We start from the raw sequence: 20,750 nt of genomic DNA, 5'->3' as shown, positions 1-20,750 counted from the left end.
CGCGTCTGTACCTCCTGTCGAACACGTTTTAGAAATAAACATTCGTATTACTAATAATAATATGCAGAGTACAGACCGGCTGAAAAGCGTATGATACCCGTCTGGCACAAATTACATACCGACGCGGAAGAAACCATGGTGGAATCCTCGTTAACACTAAAATTAAAACGCAACAGCAATGGGACGGACCACACCCCTACAACGACCCACTTTGCAGAATATGCATATATGCAAAACACACAAATTTTAACGCACGCGTAAATAAAGCTAATAGCAACATCCACTCTGTTAAACATACATGGTGTTTTTTACCTTTATGGGTTCTTTTTTTAAACCTGCCAGAGCAGCCTTGGTGCAATCTTTGCAGGTGTCTTACGCAGCCAGGCGGACATCCCGTTGGAATGCGTATGAAACTAATGGATATCTGATTGCATAAAGTGCAATTATGAACTTTTTAATCTCGTGTTTTTTGGCAAAATGCGAGACAGTAGAATTGGAGAGTGCCATTATTTCAGTCCACCCTCAGGTTATAGAAATCCTGAAAAGAGCACATACTTTGAGATCTAAATCGCCTTCGGTACTCAAAAGAGGGCGAAACCAGAAGCAGGCACTTCTCGACCGCAGGAACGACAGCGTTCCTGCTTATCTTGACCGGAAAGTGGTAAAAAGGTAACCGGTAAAAGGTACATATGTACGTAAGGTATGTCAGCCTATTGCCGGAAAGCGCTCTAAAGCGCTAACCGCATACGACGAATTCTCGACGAAAAACCGGCCACCGTCACCGCTTTTCCGGTGAGCCGACGCGAGCAATGGGAACTGCACCGATTTCTCGACGACAGCGGTGGACAGAAAAATCCGCCGAAGAGAGGAAGTGGCCGCTCGACGTCAGCCAATAGGACTGCTCCACGCGCTATCGTTCCACGAGTGGACGTGGCGGGCATTTCGGGTGCCCGTATACGACCAACCTAGGAACTGGCAAGCATGCTGTCGCCCGCCCGCTGCTGTCTGAGGGCGCCTTTGTAGCGCTTGTCTCACGAATATGCTTTGACCGCAAGAACTTCTGTGTGCCACTATAACTTTTCTATGTTTAGCAAAATATTTATGACTTAATTTGAAGTCAAAATTTAACACGGACTAACGAAACACTCGCTAGGGCGCCACCGTCCGCCGTAGTGCAAATCTGTGCATGCGGTTCGTCCCGTCGTGCCGGTGGGAAGGTTGGCCGTTTTTCCGTCGAGAAATCGTCGTATGCGGTTACTGCTTAACTGGGGATCAGGTCAGCGCGTACCCCATTCAGTTGGTGGTGGTGGTGGTGACATAACTGCTTCCCGTAGACGGTCACGCCCAGGCGGGTATCGTCACGACTATCGCACAGGGGATCGTGTGTACCGGGCCGACTTCACAAGGAACCGCCGCCACTTGTCTAAAAACATCTGAGCAAAATCAACCAGCTCCATCGGTACAAACACGTCCCCCCGATGCAAACGGCCATCTCTCCTTTTGTGCCGGAAAAGTGCGTGGTTTTGCCTCATTTAGATACAAAAGTTTCCCTATTTATATCTCAAAGTACGTACTTCTTTCAGGATATTTAGAAGAGCTTGTGGATTTAAATCACTGACTCCAATTCTCTGATCTCTCATTCCTCCCAAAAAGTTTGATTGATGGATTTTAGGTAATTAGTGGTGGAGTAGTTACGTGCGCCTTTTGACAGCATGTGCGCCTGGCTGCATAACCCACTTGTGGAAATCACATCTAGATAGCTCATATAGTTTCATTAGAAAGAATTACGTAAAGGATAAAAAACGCCCTGTATATTTACATGAGCGAGCTGCAGCGTGATATACTGATATATCGCATTTAATACGATGGTTGTTCAATGCGACGGACTGGTTAAATTAAACAGCAAAATAAACTATCGCGTTATCTCTCGCAGAACTGAGAAACTTCCCATTGACGTTTCTGAGCATTTGAACAGCCCAGATCATATGTTTGTTCGTATTAAATTACACATAGTAGAAACTGAATTTGGGTCAGCACATGACAGAGGCGATAGGGAAAAATTTCTGGTAAGTTCAACGCAATGCATGTACTTTAAATACATAAAGAAAAAAATGAACTCTGAATACATCTCACAAGCAGACTCTCCTCTATAGTTCTCCCTCAACTTTTTTGTGCATGCACGATGCTTCATTATCTATTGCGTCCACGTCCTTACCGTAATCGCACAAAAGGAAACGGCTGGATATACCTTCAAACTAAAGTATACTCCACAACGTTCTTAATCAGCGTTAATCAGCTTTGAGGCAAACACGTATTCGGCACTAATCCACTTGTCCACCCTTACGAAGCGCTCCCAAGGACGAAGATTCTCCATATTCATTCCTAGTGCCAGTGTTTGAATTTTCCCGTCAACGCTATTGTTGACCCGCAGGGTGCTACACGTCCCCCGACGCATCGTAGCCGGCTCTTTAAACGGATGGTACCATTCGAAAACTAATCTAGGAAACAGATACCACTATGATCGGCATCGGCCGACAACCTACATGGCAAATTTCAAATCTACATAGTGCTTAGATATTTAAAAAAAAAACACTTTTAAAGATCAGCTCTCGACGGCAAGACATCACCGTGACGTTACTCCCTAACAGAAGGTGTGAAAGGGCGGCGCTCAGAGCAGAAAGTCTCTGTATTTTGTGATGTATGAAAACAGGTATGAGCGGCTAGAGGTCCTAACGAAAAATACAAGGACTGCTAAAATTGATCCCGTTGAAGGCAGACCATTTTCGTGGCCTTATGGTAGGCATCGTTGGATCCCGTCCAGCTACGTAGTCGGGCTAAGGGTAAATACAGACGGCTACAACGTTCCCAGAGGTAATGCCTTTACAGAGACGAATTCGTGTCAGATAGTTCTGGGTTTGGTCAATGTTTTTCCTACCACTCAGATTGCCCCCCACATCCAAAGTCACCAGTAAAGTGTATTCACTATCGCTCTGACAACAACATTTCTAGAACTATGTGAAATTTAAATGACGCGTAGCTCACTCTATCCTCCGCGAAGCAATTATACATTATGCACTAATAATGCTATTGAGGGCGTTACTCGTAGGCCATGAACTGGGAAAACCGTTTGCCGGCAAACAACCCAGGGCCTTTTACATGATAGGCGAACGATCTGACGCTGAGCTATTAGCACTCTGATATGTGCCGTTCCAATGAACTTTAGTTATCATCGACCTGCCAAACCCTTTACATCCGGGTACGTCCATTGCGGCCTATGTTGCCCAACTGTGTACAAACTTCCGGGACCATAATAGCAATGGTATGGAGGTGGATGAAGTTTCCCCAGTGGTGCAGTAGTGTACTTCTAAAGGCTAGGTCCGAAATTTCGGCAATGGGTGATGCGATTTAAATAACACGATGCGTGTTATTTAAATTGATTTGTGGGACGCCTGCCATTTTCACACATGTTTCATTACGTTTAATTCCAAGGGCATGATGCTTCGTACAACGTTAACATCACCCGTGTAATTGCAGAGCATGAGGGTAAGTAATACATCAGGTGATACGACGTCACAGAAACGCGTGCTTCTTCTCGCAACTACAAGCGCTAGCGTGAAATTTCGTGCATTTTGCCGGGAAACATTACGCGTGAAAACTGATGTTCTTTTCAGTGACTTCCTGCTTTCTTCAAATATTCCGCACTTCGTTGAGGCAGTGAAATGACATTTCCGGGACATACTCCTTAACTGTGACGTCAGCTGCAAAAATGGACAGCGCATAAAGTCATGACCCACGTATGTCGTGCTATTCGCACATCCGGTGGGTTCGTGCCGATTTACCAATGCATTCAAAAACATTATGCAATTCAAAAGTATCGCTGCTCCACTGCTATTGGCTGAGAGTCACCTAACAAGCACATATTCCGTTTCATGCAACCTGTACTTTAACGGTAACTCAATCTCATCCCGAGATGCTATGAAATGACAAAAATAAGCGAAATATAATTATTAGATGACTACGGCTATTTCAATTGCGGCAGCGATTTTGTACCAATCACCATCAGCAGCCGCGTAGATTCGCCGATAGCAAAGGGTTTGCTCGTGCCGGAAATGCGTGGGAGGAGAAGAAGGCTCGGAAAGAACACGCGGTAGAAAGGAAGAACAAAAGAGCACAAGCACGGTACTGTTGCCATCACATACGCAGCTACCAAGCGTTCATCGTGCCATTAATTTAAATGCGATAGCATTTATGAGCGAACCCTCCAAGTTTTCTTTAGGTGATAATGTTGCAGCGTAAGCCCTGCACTCATTAGCTGCTGCTTCGAGATCACGTGTCCAAGCACGGATACGAAACCTTCTAGACAGTTGATTTCGAGCCAAACTCTTCAATTACTCTCCAAGCATCAGCTTGGTAGAAAACTTGAATTAACACAACGTGCCTGTGACTGTTAAGGGATACTTCACATGAAGAAGCCCAGGGGTGCTAGACTCGTCAACGATGGACTAAGTTCAATAGATGAGGTCGCCGCGGGGAGGACCTTTGAACTTCGCGAAGTTTCAACAGAAATGTTGCCCCTTCCCGGTTACTGAAGTTGGGCCTACATTAGCACCGATAAAGGAAAAAATATATAAACGGTCGGCTCGTGAGCGACACGCCCAATGGCATGCGAGAAGATAGTAGTAGATAACGTGGAGTGAAAGAGTGAATACGAGAAACTGCAGTAATCCTTATCGTGTATCCTTACAACTGAGCAACTGTGAACATATAAGTGTATTAATTGCGATGACACTGTAGACAGCTACGTCAAAAATTACGGAAGATTCGCGGTGTCCTCCGGCGAAGCTTCGAAAGACCCTGGGTCCACGCGCTTCCGACGCTCAGTTGGACGTGCTGCTCAACACCATGGAGCAGCACCAATTCCTGGCAAGACCTTGCTCTGAGCACGTTTCGCTGTTCACCAGGGACCAGAAGTGTGAAAAGCAAGGAAAAGCAAAGCGAAGTGGCAGCAGCTCTGGGGTAGAGTGCGGAGAGCAAAAAAAAAAAAAAAAAAAAGAGCGGCGAAAATTCGTAACGACGGCAAAGGAACAGGCGGAGGACCTCCCTCCGCATCTGTAACGGACGTCGAAGATCGAATTTTATCGGCTGTCGGCCGTGTGTTGATCGGCTGATGATGTGTTATGAGCTGAAGCTCTTTTTTTTTTTTTTTCAGAATGTACCGATCGTGGAACAATGGTGTTTCTGAATTCTTTGTAAATTTTAGAAGATTACGAGGTGCTTTCTCACCCGGTTCCGCATGAAGTCCCCTCAGCTCTGCTTGCAGTGTCCCCGGCACCGTCATGCCGCGGGCGCAACCGTCGTCCCCGGAGGCCAAGGGCTCGACGTGATGAACAAATTAAAGCCTCGCGTGGTGTTGCTTGCGTCACCGGTAGGCGTCTTTGGTGATGGTTCCAGAAGTTCCCTGTGGCCGAAGGATTGCGATCAGTGCTGCATCCACTGCCACTACGGCGCCAGCGAGGCGAGAGTCCGTCGCGTAAAGGAGTCCTCGCTGGTCATTCTGCCAACAGCATCCCGTGGAAAGCTCCCCCACTCATCGTTAAGCTCCTCTACGCCTACAATCGCTGCGGAAACCACTCGAACCGCTCGGCTCATAGTTATCTGCGACACAGACAGGTTTCGATCTGTGGCCACAATGCCCTGAAAACTTCCCGTTCGAAGAACCGAAGAGAAAAATGAACCTGTTGCTTCACAGTCATTCCGGCGTTCGCGCAAAGATGGTCGGACAACCACCATACAGTGCCCTGTGATAACCGGTTATCCTCCCGAAAAGTGTGGTCAGACACGTAGAACGCGTCGCTATGGTCACAATAAACACGCCATCGGCGGAAAAACAAATACAATGCAGCAAAAGCAACGCTGTCTTCTTTTATGAACTTCGATGTTCTCTACAATCCGGTGTTTTAAATTTTTATCAGCCTGAAGTAAGTTCAGCAATGTCATTTTGATGTCACGCCAAAGTTCAAAAGACACATTTTCAGTCGCTTTGAACTTGGTTTCATTGAGAGTCACGCGCCGTCACGTGAGCCACGTAGAGCTCCCAATCGCTGGCTTTATCCATATCAACACAATTCGGCCTTGACCATTTTTGGGCCTGGAATAAGGTCAGCAACGTCATTTTGACGTCACGCCAAAAGTTCAAAAGACACATTTCCAGTTGCTTTTGAACTTGTTTTGATTGACAGTCACGCCCTGTCACATGGGCCACGTGGAGCGTCCAATCGCCGTGCTTCTTCGCATCTGCTGAACGCAGTTGTGAACTTTGCGGCGAGTTTAACACCCCAGGACAACTGGCTCGAGGACTTCATGAGGAAGTCTACAATTTGCATCTAGCCAGTGACGATAAAAGTCCCGCACGTACGGAAAGTGTTATAAATTGTGCCTTCCTGAGCGGCATAGACAAGCTAGTGGTCGCAAAGTACGTCATTTGCTCCAGTCCCCAAAGGTCTCTACTGTCAACTGTTGGAAAATGCCCGCGAAGAGCCCATAAATGTTATCCCATTTCAATGACTGTCTGCTCAGCGATTTCTGCCGGAGTTTTTCTCCGTCTATGTGTTTGTGAACGACATCAACGACACTCCTGCGGTAGGCCTGTGCGCTGAAATCTTAGCAGGCAAAATAAATGTATTGAAGATCATGCCGACTGGTAGCATGCGGATCATCCAGAGAGAGTCCGAATCCATTTCTGTATTACACGTGATGCTGCGATGAAGGGAACTGATACCAATTTAGTTACACTTGAATCTACATGGCAGCGTCAAATTTTTTGTCTTTTCAGAATTGCGCCTATAAGCACATCCCGATGGAAGCAAGCTACGTGCTGCATGGAATGCATTACTTGCGTGACTTTGTGCTGGGATAAGATGCAGAATAAACCATGTCCGAAACATAACGACAACTTGTTATACTTCAGCTCTTCCCTTTGTTGTGGTAGTGCTTACAGCAATCTTCGGTCACAACTGTCAAACTGTAGCTACTTACTCCTTCAGGCAGTTGCCACATGCTAAAATGACACATTTCTGGAACAGTAACTTGCAATTGTGCTTATTGTTGCCACTCTCGGTGAATGCAGCTGGAAAATTTGAGGCAGTCAAAGCGTCACTAAAGCGCGAAAATCCCTCCTCGCGGAGTGAAATATGCCTCTACCTTGACTCCAACACAAAGCGGGATTCATCGGTGGCGTCGGACGTGATTTATGAGGAAAGAAACCGCAGTTTACCCTTTCCATCTCCCCTCCTTCTCATGGAAGCCGAGGATGCGCAGCGCTCTCATTGGTCGCCATATATGATTTGTCCCGTCAGAGCGGGAGATCGAGCATCTCGATGCTTTTGTGTTGGTGTCAAACTAATGGCATCTTTCATTCCAGAGGATATTCTTATACTTTAGCGCCCCTTTAAAATATCCAAGTTAGTGCGATGTCATGCCCGGGGTCACTTTCCAAGCGTCGTCTTGTCATCTCTGAAAAGGTTATGGCGAGAAAGCTCCAGATCTGCTGGTGAACAACTTTTCAGCATGGAAAGAAATGTGTTGTGATCGAAATGGTGGGAGCTTATACGCAACACCTACTAAACAAAAGATCGAGTCTTATCTCGTATACAAGTTCAACTCCCTTCACCCGTTCAGTATTAACAAATCACAAGCCACCCTGAAAAAAAATAAGAATACGTGCAGACCTTTTTACTCCTGCTATTCTATTCCCTTCATCGTTTATCTACACTGTTATGTTTTGCATGACCACTACTTTCTTTATTGAATGCCACAACTGCATGTTACAGGTATATAGGAAAAAAGTATAAAGAAAGGATATACAAAAAAGGATAAAGAAAGAAAGAACAGGAAAGGAAAAAGTGTGCCTTCAAAATTTTGCCACGTACCCAAGCAGCACAATGTACTGAAAATCGAGTGCAATAGGGGTGGACGGTATGTGTCTTATCAATGTTCTTTAGTCTCACGGGTCTGTTCAAGGCGTTCCACCTACCCGTCCACCCCTATTGCACTCGACTTTCAGTACATTGTTCTACTTGGGTACCCACTAACCCCGTTATCTCTCGGAATGTTCGCCCATGCCTGCCTGTCGTCCCGTCTCGTCCCGTTGTTTGTGCACTTCATTGCGAACTTCGCAATTTTGTGATAGGTCTGGTGCAAAGATACCTGGGCCATTCCACGCCAAGTGGTCCAGAGGTGCTGCTGGACCCCCCCCCCCCCGGGATTTGGATGAGGATTTTTTCGGTGATTGCTTATGGGTCACAAAGAGACGAAACGAATGTCCCCAAATGAAAAAGTGCACAGTGTTGACGGGACGGGCGCTCGAAATTTGGCTATCTGTCGGAAACCACCAATGCTTTAATGACGTGCTGCGAACCAACCAAAGCGCGGATCGTGTCGGGAATGGTCTCATTGAGAACTAAGAGTCCGTTTTGTCATATATTACACATTTTGGTCGCCAAACCCGAAGCGATCGATCCGCGACTTACGACTGAAATTTGCGAATTTTTTCAAACTTCACGAATTTTTTTAGAAGGGTAAATAAACGAATACCTCATTCGAAATTTTTTTGGGAATAGTATATGTGCCCATAAACAAACGCTGAAAAAATCAGCTCGAAATATTGAGCACCGCTTGCAGCAAAAAATCGCAAAGTTGGGAATTTTTACAAAAACTGCTGTTTTCAACGCGAAATTTCGTCAGGAGGAGTAGAAACGTGGCGATGGTGCCATTCGATACGTCGTCTTGCCTGGTACAAATTAAAAAAAAATATCCAGGGTACTTTTCCGTAAAATCAAGTAATAATGTTTTTCCCGCAAGTTGTATTAGGAGTCGTGAACGCGTACGGCGGTGCGTGACCGCTCGCGGACGCGCGAAGATAAGCATCACGTGTTGCAATTTTGCTGGCTCCACTGCAGATGTAGTGCCCACCCAACATCTGAGGACAACAGGACTCCGCTTGCCACGAGAAATATGCAACTTGCATAACACATAAGGGTGATAAGGAGGATAACACACAATCCCTTAAGAGTATCTTGAGATGACTGGGCGTCGTTTATAGCGGTGAAATTACCAAAAGTTTTGCCAGTCTAGCTGTCATGAATCTAGACGACAGACACCAGAAGACCTGGAGACAAAAAAGAAACAGCGGAGCACAGAAATTACTGAGTATAAAGCTGTAAACTCAAGTTGCGGCATTTGCTTACAATACAGGTTGCCAAGCGTTTTTGCTGTTGAACGGCTTACAACATTCCAATCTCACAGGATTACGTAATCTACGTTGAATTCCTGGCTTATTATGGCTTCATGCACCCCGCGTGTTGTTGCCACCCATACATTCCCCAACCCTTTGTTTCAAAGTCGCTTGTACGTGAGTGACTGTTTACAGCGCTTTATTTCGGGTGATTACACGGGACCAAGGACATGCCACCACAAGCTTTAAAGTTAAGATATGACGATATGATGTTCTTTCCGGCCATCGGTAAGTTTGGTGACGATGGTTGTTGTACCTGTCTGTCACTCGAACCGATATAGCGTTCCCCGTAGCATGGATGACGACAAGGCACAACCTGGACCGAGCAGAGGTCTATGCTCAGATAGGTGAGTTACTGCGGAATGCTTTTCGTATTTGTTGTATGATTTGTGTTGCCTGGAGGAATGTGAGGAAATTGTCGAAAAATTTTACTGTATATCACGGTATGTACGTCGCCGCTGTCAGGGTGCTGCTACCTTGAGCGAATAATCAACGTTGCTTATCTATAGTCCTTTAGAGTACTTAAAGCTGCTTTAAAATAGTCCTCGACCTCACAATGCATTCATGTACCAATAGTCATCATGATTATAAACGTTTTTCGCAAAATTGGTCTATTACGCCACTGCTTCCGTTACGCTAGGAATCACGTAATCACCCTGCAAAGTTCGAAGTCAAAAGTATTTCCTTAACTGGTCTGATTCCTAAAATAATAATAGTAATAATAATAATCGTGCTGCGTAGTTCTTTGTGCCACTTCCTGACCGACCGGCCCGGGGTGGCTTGGTAGCGTACGCGCCTTACAATCCCAAGAACGCGGGTTCAATCCCGGCCGAGGACGCGAGCAATTCGGTGACGGGTACAAATTGCTTGCGTCAGTTCGTTTGTTTCAACATGCTACGGATTTCTTCACATTCAACACTGTGTACTTTGTGTACACACAATTGTGTACACAAATTGTACACATTGTGTACACACTTACTGTGTACTTTGATTAGGTTATCATTAGCGTAAAAGCGTTCGAAGCGTTCGCCATCTGCTGCAATGCACAGATGGGCTCTCCGAATTGTATCTTCCACGGTCCTTTTTATTTCAGATCTGGAAAGCGACGAGCAGAAAGCAGTGATTTTCCCCTGCTGGTCAGCCGGCGATCGTGGTTCGCTTTTGTATACTTCGTCTTTGATGCGACCCCAGAGGTAAAAGTCCATCGGCGTTAAGTCAGGAGACCTGGCGGGCCATGACACTGGACAAAATCGGTCAGCCCACGGTCAGCCCCAGCCCCGGAACATGTGACGGAGCAGCTGTACTGCACGCCGCGCGCTGTGAGGTGGAGCCCCATCGTGCTGAAATCACACGCGGGTCTGTTCAGCAAGAGGCAGTTCATCAATAAAGCTGAACACGGCATCTAAAATTTCGCTACAGTAGCGGTTGGCATTTAGGGGTCCCGTGAAAAAGATTGGCCCAATAATGGCTCCGTTATAAATCCCGGCCCATACATTCAATCCCCACTCGTACTGATGCTTGCAGTCCCGTAGCCAGTGTGGGTTTGTTTGGCTCCAATAATGCGCGTTGTGTCGATTCACTTGAGCGCTATGGCAGAAGTGGGCCTCATCAGCCCAAATGACCCTGTTCACAAAGTTTCTGCTTTCCTGGGTCCGTCATCGGATCCAGTTACAGAAATCCATCCGTTTCTGGTTGTCGCCCGGCTGGAAATGTTGATGAAGGCTCACGTGGTATGGGTGGAGTTTGTGCTTGTGTAGTATCCTCAGCACACTTGACTTTGATGTATGTACTCACTTTGCCAGGGTGCGCAGACTTTACGTGGAGATCATCTCCTACTTCTTTCAGGGCTTGGTCTGTTTGTGTCGACTCGCTGGCAGAGATTGGGTGTGACCGGCTCTGGGTACCGGAATGGAAACTTCCTGTTGTGGACAGTCTCACAAATGCACGCCTTGTGGTACAAGAGCTCACCACCCTAGTTCCTGGAAGCATTTCACTGTATTTGAGGACTGCTCTGTCATAGTCCAGACCTGCAGCCCCCAGAGCAATGATCATCCTTGTTTTTTCTTGGTTGGAATACACGGTGCTTGCCATCGCTGCCGTTTACTTGTTCACTGCATTCACTGAGACCGGAGTGCAAAACGGTCCAAAAATGTATTTCCTTCCCTACCTGTCAACACGTCGGATGACCTCATTTTTGATCAGATAGCTCTGATTCCCGCACTCACCGCGGGTGTTTGTTCTGTGGGTAAGGCTTGTAACCCTTTCCCCCCTCGTGTGGCGTGTCAATGTAACCTCCTTTCTTCGCAGCTTTGGGCTCAAACCTAGAGCCGTCAAAAAAGAGGCGGAGCCAAGGGCTCATCTCCACGAATTTTCGACGAATTTATTTCGGCACTTGCCATTGCATTACGAGTGGGATTATGTGCTATACTGAGAAAAATGACCACGGGGAACCCATTTCCGCAAAGAAAACGGCAGGTGGCCTTGAAAAATTTCGGAGTTCAATTCAAGAAATTAACTTTCTGTCAATTAAAATGAAATAAAAATGTTACCAATATGTGGCAAAAGTTATTGGCAGAAAAAAAATCCCTTGACCGCATGTCCCTCCGAGGAATGAAACCTAAGAACGGAACATGGCGACCCTCGAAGATCTTCGAATTTCCATTGGCCCTTCGCGCAGAGTGATGTCATCTGACGCACACCTTCTCCAAGCGAGGGGATACAGTGGCTTCCCCTTCATCCGTGAGGCTCTTCACGAATGGACCCATGACCTCATCCGTGCGGTACCTCACGAAAGGCCTCATGGCCACATCCGTGAGGTTCCTCAGAAAGGTCCTCACGGCCTCAACCGTGAGGTGCCTCACAAAGGGCCTCATTGCCTCATTGGTGAGGTTCCTCACAAAAGGCCTCACGGCCTCATCGGTGAGGCTCCTCACGGAATACGTTGTACCCTCACGTATTGATGGCCTCACGACGACTGGCCTCATGAGGGCCCTCACGGTGGGCCTCATGAGGGACAATGCCTCACGACTGTCCTCATGAGGAACTTTCAGCGTGGTCTGGCCTCACTTACCCTCACCTCATCGTCGTGACGTGAGAGTGAGGCCGCCCAGCTATGGTGATGCACAAATATCCAAGCAGCACGTCAAGATTGGACGTTGAGGCATGTGAAATGCCCAGTTCAATATGTCGTTACATCCAACAACTTCCCGAAGATGATGCACATTGTTCGAAACAGTCAACATACGTGGCAATCCCACTATAAGATGACTAGAACTCAATAACACAACTTTCGACATGTTAGAAGCAGCCGCCATGTTGCTTCGCTATGCCAATGCCAATCGGTCGAACCGACTGAGAGTATGTTCGTTTGAGCGAAATCACGCGTCCTACAACTAACGCGCATTCGCGACAGTCGGATCGGACGTTTCATGTGGGCTCAAGTGTCTAATCAAGTTCTCTAATAATAACGGAATTGCGGCAGGTCAAGTAAAAACACAATGATGGGAAGGGATGTCTCCTCCATAAAGTCACCCAAGCAGCACGCCAATATGGGTCCAATATTGGACCAAGGTGGGGAGTGCAAACATGCTCCATATTGGACCAATATGGGCTGCCCATATTGGCAAGCCGATTTTGCGCCAATATTGCTAAAATTTATGTGATAACGCCAACGGGCAGGCCGTGTAATAATAAAACATTATCCGGTTTAATATCCACCACTGATATTACTTCTGTCTTCTTTTGAGGATCTTTGAGGATCTGGAGCATATTCTTCATTGCCCTCACTACGAACCTTCCCGAACCACACTCTCCGAGTCTCTTCGTCAGCTGGACTCTCGCCCTTTCTCCCTATCGAAATTGCTTGGTCCCTGGCCCAATCCAACCCAGCAACGCTCTGCGGTCAAAGCTCTTCTGACATTTCTGGACACCATCGGACTTCGATCGTTATTGTGAAGGGGCTCGTTATTTTATTCCCCCATTCCATCTAGCAATGGGGTAGAGTATCGCCTGTAGCGATGAAACTCCCCATTCTCCAAGGTCGAAAAAAATAAAGTTGTTGTTGTTTTTCGATTTTGATACATTCTTTGTTGGCGGCATTCTGTCTGTGGCGGCCCGTGGAAGACGACGACGACGCGCCTCTGCTGCCACGTGCTACGGCGCTGGCACGGCAGTTCTACCGGCACCGTCCTAGCGTGAGGCCACGCACATCTGCCCGCTGGGACATCGCGACATGTCCATAAGCGTGAGAAACGTGTACCGCTGTACCAATGAAAGATGTGATGATGAAAGAAGGAAGTCACAGAAAAGGCTAGCCAGCTGTAGGACTCGAACCCACCTCTTCTGGGTTAAAGGAGGCGTGTTAGCTTAGCTCTATTGCTAAGAGCCCTGGTCGGAAATCTAGAAGATGTGGGTTCGAGTCCTACAGCTGGCTAACCTTTTCCCCCCAGTGACTTCCTTCTTCCATCATTAATTTCTTAGGCACTTGAGGCTTTGTATGCATTTGTCCTTTCTATGTATTCCAGCCTCAGAACATCAATTCCCACTGTGTTCAACAGATGCCGCTTGCGTCGCCCGTCGTAATAATGTGTATGCGAGTGAGAAAACATGTTAGAGTGAACAACGAGGAGAGCTGGGCCTGTTGGTACGAGATCATAACTTTAAAGCGCTACAGAGACAAGGATGGAGAGAAATACACAATACATATAGGCGCATTTCCAACAAAGGTTTATTGAAAAATACACAAACTGTTTAAATGCTAACTGGAGCCACCCCACCATGGCCCTGCCATCTGTCGGCACTCTTGCATACATGTGTTTAGAATCGCTAGTTGTTTATCAGACAGCAGGGTGGAGCGGTTACTGATGCACGCGTGCCCCATTCGTGAGATCTTAGCTGCTTCGATTATCTCACGCGTGGTCCCATCGGTACTGCCTGTGAAGCAGACGCATTGTTTCAATAGCGGTTCGCAGCCACACTGATTACAATGTAGAGCCATCCATCCATCCATCCCGTTTGCTGTCGACATTAAGCCTGTGTCCCCGCAACCAACCGATCATTTATGCAGCGTCCAGTCTGTCCCACATAGAGTTTACCGCACGACAAGGGTACTTGATACACAACCTGTTCCTTGCATTCCATATCTGGTGTTCTGTGTTGTTTTTTGCATCCGCGTTCTTCCCGCTCAGTGCAGTTGACAACACGACAAACCTTCCAGATTTTATTTGGAGCAGAGAAGGCCATTTGAACAGCAGCGCGCCCAGAGATCATTTTTAATTGGTCTGAGACTTTGTGAATATAGGGAATGACTACAGTGCTCTTTCGTTCTACTGGCGACCTTGATTCAGAAACATTACGGGGGGACAACCCCTTGAGCAACGACTCAGCGACCGCGGAGAGCAAGGCTAACGGATAGTCTGGTTCACGCAGCCTGAGAGCCTGTTGCTGAAGGCTGGCATTCATTAAGTGCGGACACGATTTACACACCGCGTTACGGAAACACATTGTAGCGATGCCTCCCTTTACTAACTTTGAATGAGCCGACGCCAACGGGAGGAGCGGCTTCTTAGCCCTAGGCTGGTGCATCCAACACGTGTGGCTATCACTGAACATCACATGCATATCTAAATACTGAATGCCATTGTCGACAGGCAGCTCGTGAGTAATCTCAAGCGGTCTGACCATATCCCGTACCTTGAGAAAAACCAGAAAATCGTCCACGTACCGAAATATGCGTGCTATGTCCCTCTGCTGCAGGCGTGATGAAACATCACTGTCGAGCTTGGCCAACACAAGGTCACTAAGCATGCCCCGTCGCCCCGTCGTGTGAATATGTATGCGAGTGAGAAAACATGTAGGCGTGAAAGTGGAGAGAGTGAGTGTATGTGTTTATCCATTCAAATGATACAACCTTGGAAGGCACGGGAGATGCGTGTTAGCTTAGGCCATTTGGTAGGACCCCTGGACCGGTATCCAGAAGATCTGGGTTCGAGTCCTACAGCTGGCTAACGTTTTCCCCAGTGACTTCCTTCTTTCATCATTAATTTCTTGGGCACTTGAGGCTTTGCATATATTTGTCTTTTCTATGTGTTCCAGCCTCAGAACATCAATTCCCATCATGTTCAACAGATGCCGCTCGCGTCGCCCCGTCGTGTGAATGTGTATGCGAGTGAGAAAACATGTAGGCGTGAAAGTGGAGAGAGTGAGTGTATGTGTTTATCCATTCAAATGATGCAACCTTGGAAGGCACTGGAGAGGCGTGTTAGCTTAGGCCATTTGGTAGGACCCCTGGACCGGTAATCCAGAAGATCTGGGTTCGAGTCCTACAGCTGGCTAACGTTTTCCCCAGTGACTTCCTTCTTTCATCATTAATTTCTTAGGCACTTGAGGCTTTGCATATATTTGTCTTTTCTATGTGTTCCAGCCTCAGAACATCAATTCCCATCATGTTCAACAGATGCCGCTCGCGTCGCCCCGTCGTGTGAATGTGTATGCGAGTGAGAAAACATGTAGGCGTGAAAGTGGAGAGAGTGAGTGTATGTGTTTATCCATTCAAATGATGCAACCTTGGAAGGCACTGGAGAGGCGTGTTAGCTTAGGCCATTTGGTAGGACCCCTGGACCGGTAATCCAGAAGATCTGGGTTCGAGTCCTACAGCTGGCTAACGTTTTCCCCAGTGACTTCCTTCTTTCATCATTAATTTCTTAGGCACTTGAGGCTTTGCATATATTTGTCTTTTCTATGTCTTCCAGCCTCAGAACATCAATTCCCATCATGTTCAACAGATGCCGCTCGCGTCGCCCCGTCGTGTGAATGCGTATGCGAGTGAGAAAACATGTAGGCGTGAAAGTGGAGAGAGTGAGTGTATGTGTTTGTCCATTCAAATGATGCAACCTTGGAAGGCACTGGAGAGGCGTGTTAGCTTAGGCCATTTGGTAGGACCCCTGGACCGGTAATCGAGAAGATCTGGGTTCGAGTCCTACAGCTGGCTAACGTTTTCCCCAGTGACTTCCTTCTTTCATCATTAATTTCTTAGGCACTTGAGGCTTTGCATATATTTGTCTTTTCTATGTCTTCCAGCCTCAGAACATCAATTCCCATCATGTTCAACAGATGCCGCTCGCGTCGCCCCGTCGTGTGAATGTGTATGCGAGTGAGAAAACGTGTAAGAGTAAAAATGGAGTGAGTGAGTGTATGTGTTCGTCGCTTGAAATGACGCACTCTTGGAAGTCAGTGGATAGGTGTTAATGTGTGTGCGTGTTAATGTGTATGCGAGTGAGAAAACATGTAAAACTGAAAATGGAGTGAGTGAGTGTATGTGTTTGTCCGTTCAAATGGCGCACCCTTGGAAGTCACTGGAGCGGTGTGTTAGCTTAGCTCTCTTGGTAAGAGCCCTGGTCCGGTAATCCAGAAGATGTGGGTTCGAGTCCTACAGCTGGCTAACCTTTTCAGTGACTTTCTTCTTTCATCATGAATTTCCTAGGCACTTCAGGCTTTGTATGTATTTTGTCCTTTACTAATGTTCCAGCCTCAGAATATCAATTCCTATCATGTTCGACCCCCGTACCGCCTCCCTGCCCAGCCCTGCTCCGACGCGCTCTCGTACCTGCACTAGCAGCTTTTCTAAATCGCCGCCACCCTGCTGTAAAAGGCAGGCTCGAGCATATTCAGCGCCCCCATCAATTTTAATGAGTTGTTTAAATAAGAACTGATGCACCAAGTTCGTGTAATATGAATCAAGCAGGTATTTCTCATTGATGTAATGGGAAGTGTTGTAGGAAAGCTGACTTCATGTTTGAGCGCTCTAACATGTGTTGTGGTGAAGGAGCTCCCTGGAAATCAGGAGCTAATTGGTCCGATGAGAAACAATGACTTTCAATGAGAACTGAGGCACCGAATTCGTTTAATGTGAATAACGCAGGTATTTCTCATTGAAGTAATAGGAGGTGTTGATGGAAAGATGGCTTTATGTCTCAGCGCTCTAACAGGTGTTGTGGTGAAAGATATCTCCAGGAAATCTGGGACTAATTCAAGTAATTGGTCCATTGGATACCAATGAAAAACAATGATTTCCAACTGAACTAATGTGAACCTACCTGTCCTGCATTGAAGATCGCCTTCACAGAAGAGGAACGAATTGGAGCAATTGGTTTAGTATCGAATCATCATCATGCTTTTCTGAATTTTGTGTTAGCGCCGCGAGCCAACTGTGGCAATGAGCGGCGTATACAGACGTGGACAGATCGAGAAAGGATAGCAAGAAGATTGGGGGACAGGGAGGTTAGTATGCGTCCTGGCTCATTTCAGGGGGAACTGTGTCCACATTCGTCTGGAAAGTCTTCGGAAAACCCAGCGAAAACCTCAGACAGCACAGCCGTTGACAAGATTCGAACCCGTGTCACCTCCCAGTCTCGGCGTGGAGAGCGGTCACAAATTCCACCAAAAGAGCAGTGACACAGGGATGAGCATTTTGCATAGCTTTAACCGCACTGCATACGACAAACTTTCTCACACGGAGCAAACGTTCCGGCGCCACAACTGAAAGCTGATGCGTGTGAAATGCTGCACTGAATACGCTGCTGAATTGTTGGTTTCAGAGCTCACACTACGAATAAAAGATCGATAGCAAAAAAAAAAAAAGAAGCGGTTGTACCCGAAAGTCGCAAGGGTATCAACAAGCAATAGGGACCAAAATAGAAATTTCCCACTGAGAGTCCAACTCGGTCTGTTAGATTCAGAGTCCACATTTCGAATAAAAGATCGATAAAAAAAAGCGGTTGTACCCACCCTACCGCACAGGATAGACGCCGTCGGCAACAGTAAACATCTGGCCTTCTCACTGCAACTCCGGTACTGCACACAGCTGGGTCATTCCAGGCCAAATCACCCAAAGGTCGTGCTCGAGTCCCCCCCTATTTGGGTTCCAAAAATTATCATGGACTCCTTATTGCAAATAAAGATATTTTCCTGAGTTTTACTGGACGTTGTTGATCCGCTGTCGATGCTGGGTCAAAGTTCGTCAGAATCGCGAAAACCATGCTGCGAAAAAAAGTGACCTAGTAAGCAGCGTTTTAGGTTTAGGTGGATATTAGTGGCATAGAATGAAAGAGCGTGGCCCTAACATTCGGCCTATATCAAGTTCTTCTCTCGTGCTCCATTTTCTGTCAGCGAAACAGAGCTGCTTTTTGGCGCTATTTCTTACAAGTTTGCACCTTGACAAGGGCACTTTTCGCGCAAGCTGGAAGGGCAAGACAAATTCAGGGCATTCGGGACCTTCCATACTTCAAAATCACATTTTTTAAAGAACGAGGACATAATACTTTTTGTCACATTTAATCCCAAATGTCGTACTTTTGGCAAAGTTGGCCGTTTTCAACGCCATTTTTGAAAATGGCCGAGTGATCGACCGAGAACAGTCAAAATGGGTGGAGATGACAGTTCCAAATCAATACTAAGGTAGGTATATAAAAAAATTAAGAAGGCACTTTTTGATAAGCGCGAGGATATATTTTTATGCCCCACGTGGTTGCGCGAGGGCCGTACGAGACGACGCCCAGTGGGGTGCGCTAACAGGTCAATCAGTCAATCAAGCAAGCAATTTACTGTACTCCCAAAAGTCCCGTACGGGCGTTACATGGGAGGAGTGGGTTACAGGAAGTGAGGAAAAAATAATGCATAGAACAAAAAGGTAGTAAAACAGCAACAACAAATGGAAACAACAACAACAACACTATACAAGTAGGTTACACAAGGTACCGCAAATGACGCAAGATTTTGTTGGGTTTGGAGATAGTCACTTACCTCGCGGCCGGTGCAGCCGCTTATCGTCCGTTGATATCGTACACGTGTAGTAGTAGGGGGCGCTGAAGACTGTCATCGATACCCTTAAAAAGGCGGGCGTGTTTGTATTTTGGCACTTCCCGGGGGATCCTCGAGCTTGTCACGGGTCGTTGGCATCGCAGGGTATGCAAGTATGGTAATAAATTGTTGTTTCTCTGCTATTTGAGTGGTTGTTTCGTACTACCTCCGGCGAGGCGAACGGATGCGGAAGGCCCCGGGAGTGGGAGCCCAGTGCCCAGTTGGGCAGATGCGGTAGTTTTCCCACAATTTATACACTGGAAATAGAATTACGAAGGTCAGTTATGGTAACGATGTGGGGCGGGAGGTTATTCCATTCAATGGCAGTCTTGGGGAAAAAGGAATTTGAAAATGATTGAGTGTTAAATTTTAAGCGGGCAACTTTGAGCTCGTGGTCGATGCGAGATGATATTCTGTGAGGAGCATTGATGTAGAATGACCTGATGGCAGGAGAAGTGATAAGCGTGCTGCCCTCCTACGGACGTGCAGTTCGGCCAGGTTGATGTGTTTTTTTTTTTTTTAATGAAGAGATACTTGCATATGGTGAGTAGTTACTAGTGATGAACCTGGTTGCGCGGTTTCGAACGGCTTCGAGGTCGCGCGCAAGGTAAGCAGTAGATGGATCCCATACGGCAGAGGCATGCTCCAACTGAGGCCGGACTAATGTGATGTAAGCCAGCTGTTTAATATTAGGGGGAGCAGACGAGAGATGCCGTTTCAAATATCCTAAGGTGCGGTTAGCTTTGTTAACGAAATGTTTTGTTAAACAGATCGCATGCCCAGCTTTCAGAAGCCGCGTCCTGTGGCCGGATATGAGCATGCCCCCTTTTTCCCAGCGCTCTTGTTAGAAAACTGTGTAGAGTTTGTTGTTATCAGTGCACTACAACAACAACAGCTTTATTGCGAGATGATGAAGGGAGAGTTTCATCGCCAGGGGCCATACTCTACACCATTGCTGGTGTTGACACGGGGAATGAAATAATGAGCCCCCTCACAATAAGGTTCGAAGTCCTATGGTATCCAGAAATGTGTAGAGAACTTTGAGGGCAGAGTGTTGGATGTCGCCAGGAACCAAGCAATGTTGTGAGAGAGAGGGGGCGAGAGTCCAGCTCGTTAAGGTATCCGGAGAGTACGGTTCAAAACGCACACAACGTGCCATTGAATAATATAACAAATGCTCTCGACCAATGGTCAGCAAATGCGCGCGCGCAAAATGAAAGACTGCGATATGCGAGTGCGTGAGACGGACGGAAACTTCATTCCGAGTAGCGTTCAGGACCAATCTTTTTTGCGGTACGGAGGAAGTTGTAGTGGTCTCTTTTAATGAGGTACCCTATACCAATTGTCGCCTTCGCTTTTTAACGTTTGAAAAGAAAATATGAAATAGTAATCAAAATTTGTGCATTCATTTATGTGGGTATCTTTTTGTTCTTACTTCAAACTGTTACAATCGCTATTGATCGCTACAATTGATATAAGTTGACTGTCTCCACTGCAAAATAAACTGTTTTAATAATTCCAGCCTGCTTGGGTGAGCATGAGCAGCCAGATGCTGTTCGGTGTGGCTAGATTAGCAAGTACCACATGAGCGTCTCGGGCTAGT

Source organism: Ornithodoros turicata, chromosome 6 (genome assembly GCF_037126465.1).
Source record: "Ornithodoros turicata isolate Travis chromosome 6, ASM3712646v1, whole genome shotgun sequence".
NCBI lineage: Eukaryota > Metazoa > Arthropoda > Arachnida > Ixodida > Argasidae > Ornithodoros > Ornithodoros turicata.
The sequence above is the reverse complement of the archived record's forward strand: the minus strand, read 5'-3'. Positions refer to the sequence as shown.